Here is a 25,908-nt window from a genome sequence, read left to right on the forward strand (position 1 = left end):
TAAGGAACATAGGTCCCTGTAAGTTAATTTGACGTTTAGGATTGGTTTAGATTTTGCGTAGAAACACAGCTTTTGTAGTTTCCTCGGTTCCAATTGGATGGTGTCAGAAGACACAAAACTATTGGGTTTGTGACGTAAAAGAACTCTTTAAGCTTTGATGGTGCTACAAGGTAGTGATAATGGTTTCTTTTGCAGTACAGAAACCTCATCTGTGTAAGGCATGGCTGCGGCGACTGTGATCCTATCGGCTTATGTGCCATGTCATCTGCTGTCGAAGCCTTGTTGAATATGCCACTTCTCTGTAGATCATTAGCAAACTCTGTGGGCCCAATTGGTACCTGGGAGTGCAACAGCATGTGTCTGCTATCCCATCACGTTTTGTCCGTGATGCGGTCGCCAGGAGCGGTTTTACAGTCTGTGTCCACACCAGCAATTCGGCCACTCCAGCAGCTGGCTCCTTTTGGCCAGTGTTACCTCGAACAGTTCGTCATACTAGTGACGGTCATCTGAATACCTGCTCTCACTAATGCACACAATCTAAATCATCGATACCTGTGTATTATGGATTTCAACATAAACATTAACATCATACATTAAATTGATTGTCTGTTGAGTGACTTTTAAGGCAGATGTTCTTATTTACATTATTACTTTGGTTTTAATTTTATAAGTACATGTACTTTATGTAGCTGTCCTTTCCACCAGACCTGTTTCATATGGGAGAAATATTTTCATTAGGACATACAGTATACTCCAACACCAAGGCCCGTGACATATGGTAAATATCTGTCTACGCTACTTGTCAAAATTAAACAAAGAAAAGACAAAAAGAAAACTCCCTTTTTTGTTTCTATGATCTCAGAAGCATTCTTCTGCGCCGTGGTTCTCTGGTTGTGAAAGTTGTGTGGGTTTCCCGGTGAACATAAGAACAGAATGCATCATGGTTAGTCATATTTTCTTAGTTGGTAATCCAGTTCTTTCTTGTTGTGATCGCCCTTAACTGTGTCCTTATTTGGTACCTGCAGACAGATGAATCTTTTCTGTGATATTGTGACCACTGCTCAGTGATATGGTTACCACAATGAGATCTTATTATTAGTACTGTCTCTCAAGCGACAACTTTCGGAACTTCTTTGCCTATAAGTGTCATGTTAGCGATATGTATCAAATAACTATACTTAACATTGTGATGTCATGTTTTCACAAACTTTTCAGATTTTAGTGCGTTCATACGCCATAGCGCAGATCAGACCACCATTATTAATCTCTCGTCTCAATAAACACAATTAAGTGTCTCACTCTACATTTTCATGGTGCGCACTTATGTACTTTATGCTGAGCATACCCTCTTTTGTTTATTGGACAAATGTTGGGATTTTACCAGCACTCATTGGCCAATAACAAATTCTCGCTCATTTGCTTTGGTGTCTTGCACATCTCTCCTGCCAAATGACTATTACATAGCGACTCTGCTACGAGGGGTCTATGCTGTTGTCGTTTCCTTGGCGGGAAATCGCCTAGTTCCCTTATTCTGTCTGGAGCTGGTCTATTCTTCAGTATAGAGATTGGCAGTATCAAAGTGGTGCTATGAGGGAGTTCATTGATGCGATCCTGAAACTCTTTCAGGAAGACATCCCATGTCACATGCCTTTTACCACAGTACAGATGGCGAAGGTTCCCTAGGTCCTTGATTATTCTCCCCGAACGATTCGAACTGGGCCTAAATCTAGAGATGAAGACAGGTTTCATCTTATGTCTCTTTAATGTTCTCTTCCAAATGTGTGATTTATATTGGGGTCCATTATCTGAGAGAACCACATCAACCGGTCTGGCCCGAGTTAGGAAGTCTTTGCAGAATGCTTTGCTTATAGTGAGACCTGTAGCTCTCCGAAGTGGTGTCAGCGGCACAAACTTAGATGTGAGTTCTAACACCAATAGAATGTACTTATATCCCATTAGCATTGTCAGCGAAGGACCCATTAAATCTTACCTCCAGTAAGTTGGGATCTTTGTCCAGCTCTGTCCTTGTATTTTGCACTTTCAGTGATGAACTGAATATGACGCAGTTTCTTGGGTACTATAGGAGACATCAGGCTTGCAATGCTACAATTGTCGTTTTTGCTTTTGACACCTTTTGCAGATGGTCAATACTTTTCTTATCGTCGGCCGGAGTGGCCGTGAGGTTCTAGGCGCTACAGTTTGGAACCGGGCAACCGCTACGGTCGCAGGTTCGAATCCTGCCTCGGGCATGGCTGTGTGTGATGTCCTTAGGTTAGTTAGGTTTAAGTAGTTCTAAGTTCTAGGGGACTGATGACCTGCGATGTTAAGTCCCATAGTGCTCAGAGCCATTTGAACTTTTCTTATCCTCCTTTACATGTTTTTGAAATAACATATCCCTCTCAGTTTAAAAAGGCATTTACGAGCACCAAAGTGAGCTTGGCTTAAGTGTATGTAGCAAATGAGTTTATTAATATCTTCTTCTGGCACAAACACCAACCGCAATGACTCGTCCACGTTTGTTCTGTAAAACAGAATTCCCTTTCTAAGGAGGTAATTTGGGGTATATTTGCCTGGGCACGATCCCTCCATCTTCTCTTTTTACCTTCAGTAAGTTGGAATCTTTGTCCTGCTCTGTCTTTGTATTTTGCACTTTCAGTGATGAGTTGTTCGAACACCACCTTTCGGAGGTAGAACAACGAAAAATGTTCGTGTTATAGTTCTTCCGCTTCCTGCTCTGTTATGCCTATGGGTAAACGCGACAGTGCATCGGCAATGACGCTAGTGGACCCTGGCACGTGCACAGTTATGAATTCATACTTTTGCAGTGCAGTAATCCAGCACAACAGTCCTCCGTAAGTGAGTTTGGCAGTCAGCAGGAATTTAAGGGCTTTATGATGGTATAAACTTTCGTTTTCCTACCGGAAAGGAAATACCTAAATTTTTGAAAGCCCCAAATTATGGCTAAAGCCTCGAGTTACGTTACAGAATAATTTCTTTCGCTCTGCATCAGAACTCTGCTCCTGAACGCGATTGTTTTATGTACTCTCTTTCCGTCTTGCTCATACTCCTGGAAAATCATCACCTCTAATCCCGTCTTACTGCTGTCTGTCGCCATGCAAAAATCCTGAGACAAATCCGGGTGTGACAGTATAGGAGCAGCAACAAGTACTGACTTGAGAACATGAAACTCACGGTCTGCCCACTCATCCCATACCCAGGGCGTCTTTTTGCTTGTCAACTGACAGAGGCGGGGTGGAACCAAAGAAGTGGCATAAGTGAATTTTTTGTAAAAAGTGGTTACTCCTAAGAATCCCCTTAGTTGTTTTCTATTTCTTGGAGTTGCAAATTCCGCAATAGCTGCCATGCTTTCCGGATCGGAAGAGATCCCTTCACTCGTTATGACGTGATCAAGAAAGTGCACCTGACTACTCCCAAAACATGGTTTACTAATATTTTCCGTCACACCATGTTGTTTTATTCTGACCAACATTTCTCTCAGTAGTGCATTATGTATTTCCCACGTGCTCTCAGCTATGAATACGTTGTCGACATAACACGTGATTCTTTCTTTCGGCTTAGAATTTAATATGCTACTAAAACCTCTGATGAATCCTGCATATGAAATACTTTATCCAAATAGCAACCTTCAGAATTGAAAGCACTGTCCAAATGCAATAAATGCAGTATATCTGCAGCACACAGGATTGAGTTCTATCTGCCAAAAGCTAGATCTCATATCCAATGAGGTGAAAGCCGTAATCCCATGGAATTTCTGGAGCAGTTTCTCTAGCCGCTCAGGACGATCTGTTTCCGGCACAATAATTGTGTTTATTTGATGCGAGTCTAAAACAAGTCGGATTTCACCACCTTTCTTCTCAACCACTCTTAAAGGGATGTTGTATTCGGGTGTTGCCCGTTCCGTGACGCCGTCGTCAATCATTTTCTATAATTCTAATAAAACCCTGTGCTGGTATGATGATGGAATGACATTGGGTGGAACACGAAAAAAACGTCTGTTTCCTCACATTAAATCGGTATTGATATCCTTTTATTGCACCTGTTTTAGCTAAAAATGCTTCTACATTATTGTGCAGTGTCAATTCCAACCCCTGCTTATCTGTTGCATGTATGTTTTTTACTGCTCGTAATTTTGTGTCGATTTCTTCATGACTTTCATATAATAGCCCCCTCTCTGTCATACAAGGTTCCTTACAAGTTTTCTTTTCGCAGAGGATATTGTCCTTTCTTGTCTGCTGGTTTCTAAACTGTAATTTTAGTCAATTCGCCGGGATTTGTGCCTTTATGGCTTCTTTGTCAAACTTGATTGTGCTTTGGCCATTTTCTTCCACCGTTAATTCACCCCTTCCCAGATCTATTGTCTCCTTTTGAGCAGAGAGAAAGTCAACCCTGACAGTTATGTCTCCTGTTGATTTTGGAATAACAAACCGATTTACCGTAAGTTTATGTCCCTGGTATTCAAATTCCATTTGTGTCTGTTGTGAAATATCTGTACTCCTCCTCATTAGAGAGCCTCTCACCTTCGACTTCTGTACTGCTAGTGTTGGTGGATTTACAGAGTCTCTACATTTGTTGTAGAGTGAGTCTGATATCGCTGATAGTTCACTTCCACTATCTATTATTGCAGTGCAGTTAATGTCACCTATTTTTATTCTGACCATAGGGTAAATTTCCGCTCTACCTTTTGCCTCCTTCTCTTCTAACAACAGTTTTCCTACGTCTTCATATTCTAAAATATTTACCTGATAATATCCGATGCTGTTTTCAGGCTGCTTCTATGTGTTGCCCAATCTCTGGCCCAGTCAGTCATTGTTTTCTACTTCTGCCTACTGTACACGTCCGGGATTTGGTGAATGAATGTCAACTTCTTGCCCTTTCTCGGCGCGATCATTTTCTTGCCATACCTGATTTGTATGTGTGTGGTTGTTGTTTCTACTATTGTTCCGCTGCCCACTATTGTTCCACATGTTCCTCTCTGTTCGTGTGGCTGTCTACTGTCTCTGTTATTTTCCCGAGTGGGACTGCTCCTGGCTTGATTGTTTCGTTCGAAATTATGTTGTTGTTGTTGTTTGTAGCCGTCATTGTTCCAATCCTGGCCTCTATTGACTCTGTTTTGATTATCCCTATTCGGATTCTGGGTTCCTCTTTGATTCCTTTTGTCCCTGTTCTGCTGTTCGTTAAAGGCAAAGTCTAATTCTCTGAGCGTGCCTTTAAACAACTCAAATTTGTCACCGCACCTAATGGATAGCATCTGCTGACCTGCTATTGTTAACTTCATGTAACGTAGCTGAATAATTTCCGCCGAACTTCATAGTTCATCTAAGTATTGCTCTTTTTTCGTCATGTTTTCCAAAAACTTGACCAGACTGCAGAACCCTGAGTTTTCGAAATTCCTGCTCATCATCATCTCTTGCTTTTTTCGGTCTTGTGTTTCTCTAGACCAGTAATTATTGAGAGTGCGGAATCATCATTTGTTTCACAAGTTCTTGCTATGTTTCTCATCCATTCAGCAGTTGCACCTTCCATGTGCGAGCAGACAAAATGTAATTGGTATCTGAGAAGCCAATGAGGTGGTAAACCCAGATCAAATTCTTCTATAAACGTCTTGGGGTGTAAAATATTTCTGTCATCTTTATAGTGTTGGAACCTTCTGATTGAAATGAAGTGCTTGAAGTCAAAATTTTCTTTTGAGTTTTTAACTACTCTCATTGGTGGGATTTAGCGTCTTTTGCGAGCTTTCTCAGGTCTGCTGTGTTCACTCCTCATTTCTACAGAGCACTCAGTATTATTCGACAGGTGTGCGGTAGTATGAATTAACGGGCTGCAGTTGTCCACGTCGAATATGGCGTTATTATTCGCGTGCTTTGCGACATCCGAGGCTGTTGGATTTTGTGTGATTGTATGTTCCATGCCAAAGTTGGCCACACCATATTCCTTTACTGTGTTTCTACTGTGTAGCACACTATTGTTAGACACGCTACTTTCTGATTGTACAAGATTGTACTGTACCTAATTTGGTCTGGTTCTGACACTATTATCACTCTAGGTTTCCGTGTTTTATGAAGTCTTGTATTGAGACATTATTTCTTCAGCTAGTTGTTTCATTTCCCTATTCATGCTTATTCGGTGTTGTTCTAATTCCACATTAGGTACTTCATCTGGTGGTGACTCTTTCGCAACCAATTTCATCTCTTCGGCATGCCTTATCATACTCTGCAATTCATACTTTGCCCCTTTACTACTTTTTCTGTTTGTAGTGTCTCCTCCTTCATAACACGAGCAGTATGTTTCCCATTCTTGCTACTAATTTAGCTTCATTAGCAGTTATTTCTATCTCTGATACTTCACATGCCAATTTGGCTTGCAATGTAACTACCTTGTCTTTAATGTCTTTGGTTTCCATCTTAATTGTGTTAATATCCATACTAACTTTGTCCATCCTGTTGTGAATTCCCAACATGTTCTTTTTAATTTCGGTTTTCATATTAGTTTGGATTCTTGTCATGCTATTTTGCATTTCGTTTTTATCTTTTTATTGCCATCATCTATCGCTTTTCTAGTTTCTTCGACAAACGTGCGTGTATTTGCCACTTCTGTCGCTTCAGCACCTTGCACGTTATTGGACACAATTGGTTCTGCACAAGTGTGGACATACTGGTATTGTGTTCTATCAAACTCTTCATGTCTACTATAACCTGATGTGTTACTGTGTGCCAACGCATTCGATTGTGGTCGGTTGTAGTACTTACTAGAGCTTTTGTGTACACGTGGGCAAACTAAACAGTAGTTTCTGATGTTTACTACTGCATCCATGTGTTCCCGAGGTTCTTGTTTGCTATCAGAATCTCCTCCCCCGGGTAGGCTGAATCTGCCTTTCCTCAAGAAATTCCCTGTCATCTGCGTTTATCTTATCGGTTACCTGTGCACCTAGCATTCTCAATTCCTTCACGTCCCACAGATTTTCGTTACTCCCATGTGCCTCCGCCATTTCACTATTAATCCTGTCAACAGTATTTCCTTGTTTCTCTAAACGAGCTTTGGTTCTCGTTCACGTGAGAAATAGGACTACTCAACATCATCCCTCACGTTCAAATTTCCCTCACACAAATCATTACTTAATTGTCACTAGCACACATACAATAAAATAAATTAATAATCAATTTTCCTAAGACAGTGTCATGATTGAGCAGTGATCTGTACAAAAACATATATAAAACACTCCTTAACGACTATAGCCAGCGAGCATATGCTCAAGCATGGCACTATATCAAACAACTTAAACCAAAGCACTGAAGCTGGAATGCAGATGCATGGCAACAGATGCAGTTATTACTAAATTATCTATAATAAAATGTGTGACTCTATGTGTGTGTGCATAAATTATTCAACCAAGCTGAAATCACAAATAATCTGCAAATATTTTATTCGCACTGAGATTTCAAGTTGCTACATCTACAAGTTTTGTTGACTTTTGCTCAGGATTCACAGAAACTCATCCTGGCAGGGTCGCCATATCTAACGTAACTCCTCTTCTTCTACTGGCTATTGATGGCAGAGACTTGCCATGAGTATGTACAAGCGATAATTTGCAGAATGGATAATATAACGCTACTGAAGTCGCACTGACACTCATAAATCCCCCAGTAGGAGTATGTTATTCTCAATAATTATATAAATTGTCATGTGATAACCTACCCATTTCCTAATCGTATCTGTGGATACAATTGAATGTCAGGATAAGCTGACAAAATCCAGTCCCCCTTTTAACGAATAAGTTATAAAATGAACACACAAGAGACAAGATTTATTGGTACTGGAAAATGCTATCTACTAAAGGATAAATGCCGTGAATTTAACACATTTATTCATCAGAAAAAACAATTTAAAGAAACTAAATAATGAATACAAATCTCAGATTCTCCCTGTATTAATACTTCCCCTTAAACAGTCTGGCGGTGCCCTATAATGTACTTGCAATCTATGATTAGGCATGAATTAACTGACATCCTCTGTTGTACTAAATAGCAAGAAGAAACTACTATCTCAATGAGCAGTGTGGAACTTCAGGTGCAGAACAGAGTGGAACACATGATTCACCAATGTAAATTCACTTTCCTACATGCCGGTGCATAGGCAAGATCACTGTAATGATTGGAAGCTATAACTGCAGAACTATTCGCCCCAGTGACATAATAGTCGTCGGCCGGTGTGGCCGTGTGGTTCTAGGCACTACAGTCTGGAACCGCGTGACCGCTATCGTCGCAGGTTCGAATCCTGCCTCGGGCATGGATGTGTGTGATGTCCTTAGGTTAGTTAGGCTTAAGTAGTTCTAAGTTCAAGGGGACTGATGACCACAGACGTTAAGTCCCATAGTGCTCAGAGCTATTTGAACCATTTTGACATAATAGTCCGTCGACTGCCTTGGACCTCCAAAACGACTCTCCTGCCCCATGATCCCACAGCCACTCCCTCTTTACTCCTCTCCTCTTTTCGCTGCTCAAAGTCTTTTCACCCACTTAAATTTGGGTGGCGAATCATCTTTCTGGAAGGCGCTCGTTTCTGAACGCCGACCAATCGCAGCTTAGAATCCAGATCGAAGTTTCTGGAAGTTCTTTCTATGTCCATAGGAAAGTACGCGAATTCCTGCTGCCATGTGTTTCTGGCTGACCAGGCCGTTTTCTCACGCCTGCATGCCGGCCACGTGTTCCCATTTTGCAGGTGGTCCAGCTCATGGGAGGGTCCCAGGATCAGCGCCAGAAGCGGCTGTGCCGTCCTATTGTCTGAAGAAATGCGTGAGCTTCCTGTGTCCTTCTGTTCTACCACGAGTTTCACAGCTCAGCTTGTTGCCCAGTTACTCAACATGCAGACATTATAAATAAATTAGGTGTACTATACGATGTCAGTCACATACATGTTTTTAATGAACGAGCACAAACCGGTCTTTTCTATCATTTTAGGGACTTACTTATGTTATATTGGATGTAAACGCGGTTTGTAAGTTGTAAAATAACGCCAACTTACAGCGTCAGCATAGTCTGAAAGGAACCTAATTGGTATACAGTCTGGACCAGAAGACTTGCTTTTATTACGTGATTTAAGTTGCTTCACTACTCCGAAGATATCTATTCCTACGTTACTCATGTTATCCTGTACGAACTTTCTCATGATAGTTCACAGAGCATTGCATCAGCCCCACCTGACGATGACGGAACTGTTATTCGCCGAAATATCGTGGGCATTCGGAGATCTCTTCAAACAGCATATATGCCGGGAAAGGCTCGAATCAACAATTTTTATGTCTTTGTAGGGCATGGAGGGATGTTGATATCCTCTTGCACATTGGGGTTAGGTGCTCAGCCCAATTCAGAATTTCATCTACTATTACTCCTGGAGTATTTGCTGAGGGAGAGAAATTTATGCTTGTCCCATTTACTATTAAATGTGGTAGGAATTCTCGATATTTATGGCTTATGAGCCTAGAACGACCAGCGAGTACCACTTTGGTTTTGAACGGGCTGAGCTTCAACCCTGTATTCATTTCCTATTTTGAAAGTGTACACAGATCAGTATTGAAATTATCGATAGCTGTGTTCAGGGTTATTGGTTTTTGACTTACATTCAGCAAAGGAGGTCGTCAGCGTATATGTGGTATTAGTAATAGGTCAAAACTGATGGCACATCATTGACGTACAATGAAAAGAGTATAGGAACTTATATCAAGCCTTGAGGAACGCCTGATACTAATTGCTTGCATTGTGACTTAATGGTGCTAGACACAACACACTGCTGGTAGGACGTCAGGTATGAGCGAAGCTTGGCAAGGAATTTAAACTGCTAACTTTGGAAAGTAAAATGTTGAAGCCGACAGTGTCAAAGAGTTTGCTGAAGAATAAGCACATGGTAGTCGCCTCTTGTCCACTCATGGCAAACTTGAGGTCATGTGTTACCCTTGTTAAGAGCAAATGTTGTGAGGCGAATTTTACGGAAACCTGATTGGTATCTGTCTAGTATGTTGACTATAGTTAGCTAGTTTGTTGGCTCCTCATGGACTTTATATTCTAACACCATGTACAGCGCAGGAAGAATGCAAGTAGATCGGTAATCAGAAGGTGCTGCAGCAACGTCCTTTTCAGATAGTGACTTAACTAGTCCCTGTTACCAGGTCTCAGTGAAAAGACTTGTGGGAGAGTTGAATGTATCTTTTATAGCGGGCAGTAGTTGGTCGGTAACAAGCTTCATCATTTGGACTGTGATGCCATCATGTCCAGTAGACCTGACATGATAGTTTTCTTTGAGGGTATTGCAAGTAACGTGCTTTAGATAGAATTTTTCGTGGCGGCAGTATTCTATCCCCATGAAGTAATCAGTGACTCTCTGTTTCGTTTACGGTTCAGTTGTGATTTCAGGTAATGTGGAATACCAGTTCAGTTCTTCGACAGAGTCCCAGATTAAAAAAATACAGATCCCGAACTTTAGTCACATCTCGGACGTTTTGCGTTGTTCCCTTTAGCACCAGAACGAAGTTGACTAAGTGACTTTCAGACCGTTCGTTCTTATAGGTCAACAGAATGAAATACCTCATCTTTATATAAGAAGGTGTCTCGTTTGCTGCGATGGTCCTACTAGCATCCCAGGAGTAGGGTTGGTACCAGTTCTTTCATGTAATGCGATGTAAGCCGTATAAGGCACGCATACACAAGTATGCAATAACAACTTTCCCGAGTGGTGACAACTGTAATCCACTGGTTTCCATAAACTGCAAACTGTTAAGAATCATAAAAATTGAAAAGCAAGTGACGCGAAACTATTTGTTATTAGCACAATAGTTCTGCATGTAATTACCACATGTTAACCAGTGAATTAAAGTCATTTGCGTCACCTAAACCGAAAATAATTTCACATCTGTGAGAGTAATTGAGAGCTGGAGAAGTGAACTAACAGAAGAAGGTAGGATAATAAAGCTGTATTGCTTACCAGTTTGAGTGCTGAGCATTACATCTCACACCGCTTTCAACAAGTAGTTTCATAAACGGAGTGTCAATTCGTTCAGCAGCCGCAATGGATGAGCGCGAACTCTGCGAATGATATTTATTTACACTGCTGCTCATGCCACACCAAATAACGAAATTTTACTTATTGTACGTAACCATTGTAGCAGGAAGACTACAAATTTAATTCCTTATCTTATCAGTCCAACCGATTCAAATTTTATGTGAATGACATCTACAGCGTCTGAAATGTTACGAAGTAAAGTAGTACTGGTGATTGCAGTTTGTGTTTTGGAAGAGGTTTCGATGTCCCTTAAAGAATCCTTTGCAGCATTAGACGGAACAAAGCAAGATTTGCGTAATAACAAAAAAAAAAAAAAAAAATAAAAAAAAAATAAAAAAAATGTGTGAAATCTTATCTAACTTAACTAAGGTCATTAGTCCCTAAGCTTACACACTACTTAACCCAAATTATCCTAAGGACAAACACACACCCATGCCCGAGGGAGGACGAACCTTCGCCGGGACCAGCCGCACAGTCCATGACTGCAGCGCCTAAGACCGCTCGGCTAATCCCGCGCGGCTGCATAATAAAAGTAGCCTTATGGGCAACTGCACGGTTTTGTTCTCTAGAGAACTCTGTCAAATCATACCAGTAATCTCAAGAGGTACGTTAGCAGATGAAGTCAAGACATCTTTGGGAAGATCATACCTGTGGCTGGATATAATAAATCTGGAACTTAAAACTATCATGAGAGTTCTATATTCTGGATAAGATAATATAAATTTTGCTAATATTTGCTCAAAATAATAAATGATGAATTTAAATCAACAAAGAAAAATAAATGTTAATAATGTCTTCTTTTCGGTACCAAACGTCTCGGAATTAATTGAAAAAATATGCACTGATATTCACAAAACACCGACTAAGATACTTGACAGGTTTCCGTAAAATGCTGTATTGTCACCTGCAGACGAACAAGCCAATAAAGTAAATGACTCCACTCTCTCCACGTCTGAGGTCCCATCACAAATTCATTATTTTGTTGACACGATGATAGATACGAGGAAAGCAGTGTATTATCTTACGGTATTTTGAACTTAATTGATGCCGCCTGCAATACCACCGCGTACGTTAATACTAAATTGCTGCACCTATTATCGTATTAAGAAATTTAAACACACCCCGCCTTTATAACGGAACGAGTCACTGAATAACCAGTCTCAAAAATATTTTGATCTAGTGCTCAATACTAACTGGCTGTGGAATTGGAAAAACTGTTTTGATAATGCGAATACCAATTACATTCACAGACTTATCTTTTCACTTTGAACGGCTCCAGTCCCCATTAAACTCGGTTTTGCTTCGAAAATTAACAAACCGCAGGGCCAGACACTGAATGTTGATAGAATTGAACTAAGCGTGTTTTTCAAATAATCAGTTTTTATTATATTTTAATTTAATTAATTTATTTATTTAAGAAATTTGTTTCAGAAAATTCTCTGCTTCTTATTTATTTTTGGTATTTTTAGTTATGATTTCCAGTGGTTTAATTTAGGTTTCAGCTTCAGTCTTTGAACATAAATCTTTGGTTTTAAATACCACAGGAGAGCTAGATATATGTCCCGCAGCGTCGATCTCGCTGATACTTTATTTTTTTTTTGTTATTTTTTTTTAATTTGGGCCTCCTTCCTCCCCTATAGCCCTACCTTTTCCTCTCCAAAAATGCCGCCATCCTCTAGTGTCGACGCAGCACGTAAAGCATGGTGCTGTTAGTAGCAAGACTTATTGCTATAAACCGAAAATAAAAGCGGAGGCACACTCTGCTATACCTCAGGGAGCGACGACACACTACTCAGAAATACACCTCTCTCTGCAGGTGTGAAGCAAGTGGTGAGTTTAGTAACTAAAAAGGAAGAAATAAATAAAGACAGAAATGAAGGCAAATTAAAAACAGGGACGGCAGCACACACAAATGAAAACGAAACTGGCGAGATAATTCCATCGCCCATAGAATTAACGAAGTAATAATCCTCTAAGATAGATTACGTGTTTTCTAATTTTCCAATAATTTTTTTTCAATAATTTTTCTTACAAGGTTCACACAATTCCCATGTTACCAATTGCCATACTATCAGTATCATAGAACAGTCTACTCTAGTGATGCCCAGAAGGCCAATGTCAAATCTTGGGTATAGTCAAGTCAAGGGTAGTTTGAAAGTCCGAGTGACAAAGATCCAGGGGTAAACTCAGGCAATTCCTGGACGAGGTGCCTTAGTCAACCCGAAACACCTTTTGATAACCATGAACCATTGCAACTTTCAGAAATCTTGCAAACGTAGTGGTATATGTCCGGTCAGATTCCGCCAGGCGATGCTGGCTCCACAGGTAGTCCATGAAAGAGACAGCATCGGTGAGGGAAAGGTCATAGATCGTGAAAATGGTGTGGCCCAAGAGCCACACCATTGCGTTACGTCGCGTTCGGGGGTTGGTCTGAATATCAGGGGTAAGGAACCAGTCGATTGACACATTGTCTGGTGTCGTCCCACCGATCAGCGCAAATAGCACACGTGCAAGGTCCCACACTTCTGTGACGTGAGGGCATAAGAGACGGTGCTCCCTGGTGTCTACGTCACCACATCGGCCGCAAGCAGCCGAGGGCCGTAGGCGGATGGCCGCCAGGCGATGATTAGTGGGTATTAAATTGTTTACGACACGATACCATAGCGCTGAAACTTTCGTAGGAAGGGCTGGGTTGTTGATATTAGCCCAAGCTTGGTGCCAGATGACCGACGGTCGTCTGTCCTCTAATTTATGTGGTGTGGGCTGGCCTCGAAGTGCCTGGTAAAGGCGCTTCGACGTGCGTGCCTTGTCAGTGGCCACTGTTAGGACGTAATTTTGATTGAGGTAATAGTCCTTGACTGTCGTCATCCGGAACGGAATATGTGTCAAACATACTGGTGCACGCGCCGATTGTGGGCGATAACGGTCGAAAAGAACCGCTGCTGTCCCACCTGGGTCAGTTTCACGCAAAGTGGCGATACGATGAATCAGGAGGGCCGCACATTTGCGGGGAAAGTCAATGAGTCCAAGGCCACCATCGACCTTTGACAGTGTACAAGTCCTCGTCGGAACTGCTCTATCTGCAATCTCTAAAATGTTTATTTCACTACGAAGATCGTTCGGCACAACTAGGTGCTACGTTGTATGATTCGTATGCATTGATGTGTCCAACTTTTTTGTCAACGAAAAGTTTATTGCTTCTGAGATATTCTCTCGAATAATATTGGCCATGAAATGATGCAGGCTCGCACTATCATTCCACACTGCACCTCCTATCGATCTACGTCACGCTATATCTGAAGAATGTTTACAAATCTTTTATAAATTGATAAATACACAACTTTTATGCGTATTGTTTTCTTGAATTTGTTTATTGTGCCATCGACTAACTAAACATTATTGTGGAGCTTAATAGCGTCGCACAACAATAGCAAAATCTCTCCAACATAAAACACGTCCGATCTCTGCAATCGCTTCACACAGAGTCCTCAAATACACATCTTTGCTCACTTATTCCAGAGAGATGCGTCCGTGATGGAACATTCAGTTCTCGCAGGCAGTTTATACTACACTCGGCATTAATAATTCGTCGCAGGGGAAGTGTGTGCAGAGTAGAGATGGGCATAGTGAAAACACACAACTGTTTCGAAACAAATGAAATAGTATAATGTTACGTTTGGAAATGCTGTTTCGAAACAGTGAAACAGTTTGTGTTTTGTGGTTGTATAGGCCTTCACATTATATTATCCTAAGTGTCTACAGTATAAATATTATCGTAAAAACGTAAATGAGGTGTGACAGCGCCAATCATATCGTAGAAAGTATGAAACTCACTTTCTTGGCAGTTTCGTATTTTCTGCAGCAAATGTGCTGCTTTCTCGTCATGTGACTTTCATACTTTCCAATTGGCTGAGGACAGATTTCGAAACAAATGAAATAGTATAATGTTACGTTTGGAAATGCTGTTTCGAAACAGTGAAACAGTTTGTGTTTTGTGGTTGTATAGGCCTTCACATTATATTATCCTAAGTGTCTACAGTATAAATATTATCGTAAAAACGTAAATGAGGTGTGACAGCGCCAATCATATCGTAGAAAGTATGAAACTCACTTTCTTGGCAGTTTCGTATTTTCTGCAGCAAATGTGCTGCTTTCTCGTCATGTGACTTTCATACTTTCCAATTGGCTGAGGACAGATTTTGTATGTTTGACATAACGGATTTTGCCAAACTGGTTTCCCTATACTCTAGTGCTTAATTTTGATAGGTTTTATGAGTTATAATCTGTATATGCTCTTGAAAAGGCATATCGTGAGGTATAATTTATTGAGATAGCATTATGGGGAGGGAGGCACTGAATTAACATTTATGAGTGTGTCACTTACATTTTTCTTACTTACAGTTAAATTTTTCATTCTTTGTTACACAGAGCAGGGTGCAAAGTGACTGGTGCACACAGATCAAAAAATTACCATAACAGATGGAAGTATATAGCATAATGTTCAAGTATGGCAGTTTTTCATCAAACATTCACAAGTTAGCTGGATACAGCTCATAAGATGTACACTTGATAGAAATGGAAAACATGTTAAAACATTCCAATGTAACTAAACTGCAGAGATTGGTATGTTTCCTTGAAGTATAAAATCCAGACTAAAATTTAAAAGAATTCATAAGTGTAATGCCTTTCTGGTACCTATATCATGGCATATTTGGCTCCACACCACTTGCAGTTCTTGCTGAAGAAGTTTTTTTGATGTGCAGGTATATGGAGTTCCCTCAAGTACTCACAGCAAGCAGATATAAGTCAAGAGTTCTTGGACACCTTCATAAGTTGGAAGATTAAAGGGAAAATTGAATTGTGATGATGGGAACATACGTCTGACATGGGGCCGCAACTTCTAGAGTGAATGAAATTAATGGCTGCCATTTTGAAATCAGCCATTTTGGATTCAAGTCATTTTTTTAAAATGAGTAGGGGTGTGTATGACACATCAAATAAAACTCGCTCGAGCTCTGGAATAGAGTGGTGTAATTTGTTTTTGTGTATCTTGTACAGTTTAGAAGTTATTAATGTTCAAAGTTGCCTTGGTACCGACTCATGTCTCTCTTTGTTCCAGGTGATCTAAAATGGGTCTGACACGTGAACAAAAGCTCGAAATCATCCTTATATCAGGGGAACGCAGCTACCGAACAATAGCAGTTTGTTTCCGGTGGAGGTTCGAGTCCTCCCTCGGACATGGGTGTGTGTGTTTGTCCTTAGGATAATTTATGGCTCTGAGCACTATGCGACTTAACTTCTGAGGTCATCAGTCGCCTAGAACTTAGAACTAATTAAACCTAACTAACCTAAGGACATCACACACATCCATGCCCGAGGCAGGATTCGAACCTGCGACCGTAGCGGTCGCTCGACTCCAGACTGTAGCGCCTAGAACCGCACGGCCACTCCGGTCGGCTTAGGATAATTTAGGTTAAGTAGTGTGTAAGCTTAGGGACTGATGACATCAGTAGTTAAGTCCCATAAGATTTCATACATTTGAACAATAGCAGCTGACTACAACAGACGGCACCCAGACAGAGAATCGGTATCGCACAGTACAGTGGCTCACGTGATCACCAAATTCCGGGAGACGGGCTCTATTCACGACAGGGCACATACTGGGCGACCAAGGACTGCCACCAATGAGGAAACTGCAACTGCGGTTGTTGTGTCGTTTGTGAAAAGTCCTAAACGGAATACCCGTCTTGTGGCCCTAGCATGTGGATTAAGCCAAACCTCCGTTGTCAGGATATTTCACACCAATAAGTGGCATCCTTACAAGCTGCAGATGCAACATCGACTTAACGAGGATGGCCCTGATCGCCGGTTGGAGTTCTGCCTGTGGGCTACTGAACATCACGAACTGGATCCTTCGTTTGCCAAGGGCATACTGTTCAGAGACGAGGCGTATTTCACTTTGAACGGGGAGGTTAATCGACATAATTGTCGATACTGGAGTGATGCAAATCCGAACTGGGTTGCCCCAATTCGAGAATAGTGCAGCGAAGGCGATGGTGTGGTGTGGCATATGGGACACCCGCATCGTTGGTCCATTTTTCATTTACAACACCTTAACTGCACCACAGTATCTGATGCTGCTGCAGGACCTTGTGTTCCCTTCCACAGTGAACGCTGACGGCATTTTCCCTTCTTATTTTCAGCACGATGGAGCCCCTCCACACTATGGCATTGGTGTCGGTGAACGGTTGGAGGAACAACTGCAGATGACTGGGTGTTGTGTGATGTCCTTACGTTAGTTATGTTTAAGTAGTTTTAATTTCTAGGGGACTGATGACCATAGATGTTAAGTCCCATAGTGCTCAGAGCCATTTGAACCATATTTTGAACAACTGCCAGGGAAGTGGATAGGTCGCCGTGGTCCCGTGGAGTGGCCACCCAAGTCCTCTGACTTAACGCCCCTTGATTTTTATCTATGGAGACATCTTAATCTGATAGTGTATGCTGAGAGCATCCGTGATTTGAGACACCTGGAGGAACGCATACAGCACGCCTGTGACCAAACTGCAGGAGAGACTCTCCTCCGTGTGCAGTCAGAATGGTTGCGGCGACTACAGTTGTGCATTGCACGGGATGGACAACATGTAGAACATGTGTTGTAGCAGTCGGTATGAAGGCAATTTCCCAACTTTGAAAATTAATAACCTCTAACCTGTAAAAGATAGACAAAAAAAAAAAAAAAAAACACCATTCAATTCCAGAGCTCAGGCGAGTGTTATTTGATGTGTCATACGCACCTCTTCCCATTTAAAAAAAATAACGTGAATCCAAAATGGCGGATTTCAAGATTGCGATCATGAATGACATTCACTCCAAAAGTTCCGGCCCCACATCAAACCTATGTTCCCATCATCACATTTCAATTTTCTCTTTAATCTTCCAACTTATGACGGCGTGCAAGGACTTTTGACTCTTCCTGTACTACCATTTCATTATAAACCTCCCGAGGAAATCAGAGATGCTGTTGAAATGCAATTTTTATCACAATATCTGAACTCCAAAAACAAAAGTATCAAAGTACCATTGTTGATCTGCCGGAGAATTATTGATGTTACACAAGTATTAAGATGCTTATAGTGTAATAACAAACTGTTATATCCTAGCCAGTAATGCCACCCGAGGCCGCTGCCAAAAGGTTGGCAGCATCAAAGGCCGGACGCCGTCCGCATAAGCAGCGCCAGCGAGACAGGAAATCGCCGCAAGTCTGCGCGCGCTACCGCTGGCTTCTGGCTTCTTAAGCGCTGGAGTCGCGAGCGCTAGGACAGTTCTGTATTCGCCGCTCAGTTGTATACTCGCCACCGAATTGTGTACTTGCTAGTCAGTTGTGTGTTCATCGCAGCAGAGTAGTTGTTTGTCGTCAGCCGACGTTGACCTAGCCGCTCCGACTCGAACTAGACAGATTTCTGTAGACACCGAGTTCACTACTGTGTTGCTGTATCTTCGTTAATAAAGATAAGTACCGACTTTTATTTAATCAGAGTGTTTGGGTTTTCCTCTTTCTGTTCACTGTTCCAGCGGACCGGTCGGCCCGCTATTTAAAGTGTGGCGGTGACTTCGTAAGCCGTTTCTACAGCGAATTGCTTGTCGCTACGAACACCGCCACAAAACAAACAACAGCACATTTACAAAAATAAACACACAAACATACTCAAACATGAATCAGATAATTATTCTCAAAACGTAAATAAATACCATACTCAAAAAAATTAAACTCACTGAATGGTGAGCAAATACGTAAGTGTCTTCTATGTGCAACAAATATGAGAAATATAGTCAAATACAAATTAAGTGCACATTGTCCAGAGAAGAACAAAATCAGCTGAAATTTTACGGTTTCATTTCTGAGTAGATCTACTGTGCCTATTCTAAGTTGTAGTTTAGAAATATCATTTTTGGTACTTTTTCGCTTGAAAGACGGGATCATCGCCGGCCGGGGTGGCCGAGCGGTTCTAGGCGCTACAGTCTGGAACCGCACGACCGCTACGGTCGCAGGTTCGAATCCTGTCTCGGGCATGGATGTGTGTGATGTCCTTAGGTTGGGTAGGTTTAAGTAATTCTAAGTTCTAGGGGACTGATGACCTCATAAGTTAAGTCCCATAGTGCTCAGAGCCATTTGAACCATTTTTAGACGGGATCATCTGTCTGTTATTGTTTGCCCCTGCTTTCAAAATATACGGTCACATGGAAGTGAGGTGGCCATAATACAAAGACGTCGTTTCATTGTTTCAAACCGCATAGGGAACAACAATGATTTTCTTTCCACCACATCAATGGATCTTGTGATCTGTGTATCAGTGGCAACTTCATATAACTATCCAGCTCGACTATACTTGCAGCACGTGCATTGTTTACACTTTGGATCAAGCCTCCTATAGCTTTGTCAAGATCTTGTCAAATGTTGCCACTGCTAGAGTTGAATGTGTTCACCACAACTGGTTTGGCTGGTGGTAGATTGTCTGTAGAACACCGAGTGGTTTTCTGTCGTATTGCACAGCACTTATTAAATATGGCATCTTTTGTTTCTTTTAATCGCTGCTCATGCTCCCTGAGGCGCGGATCCAATAATGTTGCTTCACAAGCAGTTGCTTTATCTGCGAACTTTTGAAGCAGGCGGGTACAGATTCCATCCTCAAGTTTAGCAATTACTGTATTAATGGCTTCATTGCTGTATCTGAGTTTTTCAGCCTCAGACAATGACTTTGTAAACCTTTGCTTAATAAGACAACTTTTGACAAGGTTACATTTCTTTTGATGCTCATTTCTTTTGTGACTTGCTCGAAAGGAGATAGTATTTCATAAGACTTTTCAATAACTGAGCAGTCTTCAATGGACAGTTTTGTTTGTGAATCCACACTGAGGATGACAAGGGTAGTTTGCAAAGCCTGTCAAACATTTCATACGTGGAATTTTATCTCATAGCACAAGCCCATTTGCTTCTGAATATCGTGTAATTTCTCAAGTGCTCCAGGACTTCTTTTGAAAAATTGAGCTATTGACTTCACTTTTGTCCATGTGTGTGTAATTGGTCCAAGGACTGCTTGCACAGTTAAATTCAGTGTATGAGCAAAGCAAGGTACATGCCACTATTTGCACGTCATCACTGTCTTCACCATGTTAGGTGCATTATCTGTAGTGCAAGCTACAATTTTATTGGTACTACCCCAAGTTGATGTCACGTATTGTAACTGACTGGAAATGTTTTCAGCTGTATGCTTGTCATGGAATTTAAAACTGCGTAGATAGCAAATACGACTTCAGATTGCAATTTTCATCAATGAAATGAGCGCTCACTGGAATATAATTCTCACTTTTCACAGATGTCCATCCATGAGTCGTAATGCAGGTCTAGGATGCAGCTTGCACTGCAGATCTTACTCACACTAGTGTGTTGTCGAACACTTCAGAGAGTAAACTGTTGGAGAGTGTTTTTCTACTGGGAGTTACATAGTTTTCATTTAATAGATCAGTAATTTTTCTAAACTCTACACTCTCAACTACATTAAATGGAAGATATTCTTTAACAAGTCTTACGATCTGTTCGACTATTTTGGCTCGTTTGTATGACGGCAGTAGTCATGATGCAGATCCAGTAAACTTTGTTCGTCTACCACACTTACCCAGAACAGAACCAGTGGAAGTGCCTGGTATTTCTTGCACAGATTGTTCATGTTGACGCACAGGCACTGAAATGGCAGACTCCTGAACAGTGCTGTGGAAACTGAACTGGCTTCATCACTGCCCAGATTCATAAAAACTGGCTTCGAACGAGTTTCACCTAAATTAACTGTTGGATGCTCATGTCGCAAATGTTTGTTTCAGCAAGAAGTTGAACTACTTTTAAAGGGCAACACTGCCGAGCACAAGTTACGTGTCATTTTCTCAGGATTCATCTTCATAAAATAATCTCTCACTGGGCTTCGTAACGCCATAGCTGAAGACAGAAGTAACACGAACAGAACTGGCGGCGGGAGCAAGCTGCAGAAACAACGGACACGCTGCTGGGACTCCCACATTCCGTTAGTATGGATAATATTAATATACCCGTCCTACTAATTTCCATGCACATAGAAGGAATCATTATGAAGAGTAGGTACATTGACTATAGACTCAAATAACGCCACGTAATTCAAATAAATAACAAAATATAAGACAAAAAGTTTTCGTCCCCCAAGGTGTTTCGAACCGTTACTATCAGTCCAGCATGCTTCCCAGCCCTTTCCGTTCACCATTACACCATCAATGATCCGTCAATGAAACTGCTTGCGAGTATAGTACATCCAATTTATGTTTATGTCTAAAAACTGCCACTCCACACCCTTGTTCTTATTCAAAACGTTGCAGGTTTACTTCCGTTTTTTAACATGATTATTGTACATGAACAGAGAAGCGTATGTTATAAGAGATGTGTCATTTTACAATGTTTTTCACACTTTTATTATTTTGAATGCGAATAGTGTGAGTTATTTTATTGTTTGTTAGTGTTTATGAAGGAGATATTACACCATTTCGGAATAGGGCAGTCAATTACAAACGAAGCTTTGTTTTCGTAAATCTTACGCTTCATACTGTTGTGTGTCAAAAAGATTTAGACACTCTTGAAAGTGTTTCATGAAGTGGTATGTTAAACGTGTTCGGTATCTGCGCCGTGCCTGCAACTCGTCCGAGACAGAGCGGAATGAAACATCACTGTTTTGATACAATTAGTCCGTTCCAAACACAAGTGGACTGAAACAGCGTTATTTTGAAACAACGAAACAGTTTCTGTGTCTAGCTCGAGATCGAAGCTGGTCTCACTATCCGAGACAGAGCGGAATGAAATACCACTGTTTCGAAACAGTGAAACATAGCCGTTTCGAAACACTGAAACAGTTTCACGTATCAATACACTGTATCGAAACATAGAAACAGTGGCCAAGTCTAGTGAAGAGTTCAAAGAAATATTTTGAATACATAGAAGATATCTGCTGGGTCATAGTTAAAACATAAATAGTAACATTTTAAAGGCTTCACTAGAAAGCTAACTGCAACAAATTTTATTCGACTTTACATACAAACATGATCACTACTAGAATTTGGAGTTAATATTTAGTTGCCGTGGCCCGTAAGCGAAGTTACCACGATATCAAACAAGTCGTCCAAACTTAGATACTTAGTGCTGCCCGATGTGATGCCAGAGTGTGTCGCTAGTACTCTTGCAAAACACAACGTGTTTAGCATACTTCATCTTCCGGTGAATTTATTTTCTGGCACTCGCTAACGAGAAAACCTACCTCTATTTACATCTGTATATTACTTCATGTAGCACTGTCAGTTCCTAACTTCCCTGTTCCAGTAGCGATTGGTTCCCGGGCAGGACTCCGTGTGAGACCGATCTCTCTAATTTTACGTTCGTGGGGATGGTGGGAGCAATATATTGTTTGACTCGTCTAGGAACGTACGCTCTCGGAACTTTAACAGTAAACCACGTCTTAATCCAGAAAGAAACCTCTCACCGTTTGTCAGTGGAGTTGTCTGAACATCTCAGTGACGCTTTGGTGCTTGTTACATAAACCTGCAATGAAACACGCTGACCTCCTATAAATCTTTTCTATTTCCTCTACCCATCTTACACTGAAGAAAGAAACTGGTACACCTGCCTAATATCGTGTAGGGCCCCCGCGAACACGCAGAAGTGCAGCAACACAACGTGGCATGGACTCGACTAATGTCTGAAGTAGTGTTGGAGGGAACTTACACCATGAATCCCGCAGGGCTGTCCATAAATCCGTAAGAGTACGTGGAGATCTCTTCTCAACAGCACATTGCAAGGCATCCCAGATATGCTCAATAATGTTCATGTCTGGGAAGTTTGATGACCAGCGGAAGTGTTTAAACTCAGAAGAGTGTTCCTAGAGTCACTCTGTAACAATTCTGGGCATGTGTTGTGTCGCATTGTCCTGCTGGAATTGTCCTAGTTCGTCGGATTGCACACTGGACATGAATGGATGTAGATGATCAGACAGGATGCTTAAGTACGTGTCACCTGTCAGAGTCGCATCTAGTCGTATCGGGGGTCCCATATCATTCCAACTGCACACGCCCCACACCATTAAAGAGCCTCCACCAGCTTGAACAGTCCGCTGCTGACACGCAGGTTCCATGGATTCATGAGGTTGTCTCCACACCCGTACACGTCCATCCACTCGATACAATTTGTAAACGAGACTCGTCCGACCAGGCAGCATGTTTCCAGTCATGAACAGTCCAATGTCTTCATAACTAGCCATTGCAGAAGGAGTAACAGATCCAACAACTGCACCAGACACTTGTTGTCTTATATGGGCGTTGTCGACCGCAGTGCCATATTTGGCTTGTATACGTATCACTGTATTTGAATACACATGCCTATCCATTCCTTTGGCGTTCCTGTGTATATAGTACAGATCCCAGATTGACGAGCAATGTACAAGTAGTGGATGAAGGATATTTTAATAAGGTCCCTCCCTTGTGGGTGGACTACATTTCCTCAGGATTCTTCCAATGAATCTCAGTCTGGTGTCCACCTTACCTGACATAAGTTTTATGTGGTCGTCCACTTTATATTGTTCCATATGTGGACTCCTACATACGAAGGTATCCCCAAAAGTAAGGTATCCTATTTTTTCGTAAGTACATAAAAGCACCCCGTCTTCTAGCCACGACTGGCCTACCGGGACCATCCGACCGCTGTGTCATCCTCGGTGGAGGATGCGGATAGGAGGGTCATGGGGTCAGCACACGCTCTCCCGGGCGTAAGAAGGTTAAAAAAAAAAAAGGTTCAAATGGCTCTGAGCACTATGGGACTCAACATCTGAGGTCATCAGTCCCCTAGAACATAGAACTACTTAAACCTAACTAGCCTAAGGACATCACAAACATCCATGCCCGAGGCAGGAGTCGAACTTCCGACCGTAGCGGTCACGCGGTTCCAGACTGAAGCGCCTAGAACCGCTCGGCCACACCGGCCGGCGTAAGAGGGCATTCTTGACCGAAGCCGCTACTATTCTGTCGAGTAGCTCCTCAACTGGCATCACGAGGCTGAGTGCACCCCGAAAAATGGCAACAGCGCATGGCGGCCTGGATGGTCAGCCCTCCAAGTGCCGACCACGCCCGACAGCGCTTAACTTCGGTGATCGCACGGGAACCGGTGTATCCACTGCGGCAAGGCCGTTGCCTTTAGAAGTACATAGACCCGTTTATTTGTACAATGGTTTACATCATTTACAGCTTGAACATTAAGCTATTTTTCGACATAATCACCATTTATGTCGATGCATTTTTGTAGACGCTTTAGCAGTTTTTGTATGCCCATGTCGTACGAGCTTGCTGCCATGATGTTCAGAAAGTTATGAACCTCTTCTTTCACCTCGTCGTCGGAGCTGAATCACTTTCCGGCCAAATGTTCTTTTAACCTAGCGAACAGGTGATAGTCACTGGGCTCCAAGTCAGGACTATAGCGTGGGTGAGTGATTATGTGCCACTGAAACTGTTACAGGAGAGCAACGGTTTGTCGAGCGATGTGTGGGCGAGCGTTGTCATGGAGAATGTGTAAGCCATTGCTCAACATTCCTCTTCTCCGGTTCTGAATTGCCCGTTTGAGTTTTTTTCAGAGTCTCACAGTACCTGTCCGCGTTAATTGTGGTCCCAGTGCGCATAAAGTCGAGCAACAATAACCCTTTCCGATACCAAAAAACGGTTGTCATGACTTCACCGTCGGACTGTTTACTTGTAGTTCTGCGTCTTTGGTGAAGAAGGATACCGCCACTGGCGTGATTATTGCTTGGTCTCAGGTGTAAAGTGGTATGCCCAGGTTTCGTCACCCGTGACAATTGAGTCCAGAAAGTTGTCCTGTTCTGCTGCAAGGCGGTGAAGAAATGAGCGCGAAGCATCAGCTCGTCACCACATGTGGTCCTCAGTCAGCATGCGTGGCACCCATCTTGCGCACACCTTCCGGTAGTTCAGTGTTTCCGTTAAAATTCTGTGAGCAGTGTTTCGGGAAACCTCAGCAACCAACGTGCAGAGATCATCCAGTGTGATCCGCCGATCTTCAAGCATGCTTTGCTCAACCTTCCACACTGTCTCCTGAGAAATTGATGGCCCCCTCTCCTTTGTTCATCGTGAATTTCGGTCCAACCAGCTGCAAACTCTCTACACCACTTACGAACATTGTTGACATCCATACACGACTCACCATACACTTCCGTCAATTGGCGATGGATTTCAGTCGGTGCAGTGCCCTTTGCGTCCAAAAACCGAATAACTGTGCGCAATTCGCCCTTGACGGTAACATCCAACGGGAGCTCCATTCTCAACGGCTGCCAAGCCAAGACCGAGTGCCTCAGCGCGGCGTGCGCATGTTTACACACAGCGCGCGAAGCGCTGTTCATAATAGTGTGACCAACTGCCACACAGAGTTCTGTACTTATTAAAAAAAATGGGAGACCTTACTTTTGGGATTACCCTCGTATTTTACGGATTCGACTATCTCCAGTGATTGTTCTGCAATCACGTAGTCATCCGACAATGGATATTTCTGCCTATTTATCTCCGTGTCCATTGCTGAGTCGTCAGTGTAGCTGACCGCCATCTGTGGACCCGGGTTCGATTCTCAGTACTGCCAGGGATTTTTCGTTGGTAGAAGGGCTGGAAGGAATTCCTCTCAGCCTTGTGACGCCAAATGAGGAGCTACGTGACCCATTAGTAGCGGTTCCGAGGTTAAGAAACCCGACAACGCCAGGAAGACTGTTGCGCTGATCTCAT

General features: G+C 42.2%; 1 pseudogene; it reads right to left on the reverse strand.

The window, feature by feature from the left end:
- Positions 1 to 24,205: 24,205 nt before the first annotated feature.
- LOC124556595 lies at positions 24,206 to 24,323 on the reverse strand (annotated as a pseudogene).
- Positions 24,324 to 25,908: the final 1,585 nt, after the last annotated feature.

Source organism: Schistocerca americana, chromosome 1 (assembly GCF_021461395.2).
Source record: "Schistocerca americana isolate TAMUIC-IGC-003095 chromosome 1, iqSchAmer2.1, whole genome shotgun sequence".
In the NCBI taxonomy this organism is placed as follows: domain Eukaryota; kingdom Metazoa; phylum Arthropoda; class Insecta; order Orthoptera; family Acrididae; genus Schistocerca; species Schistocerca americana.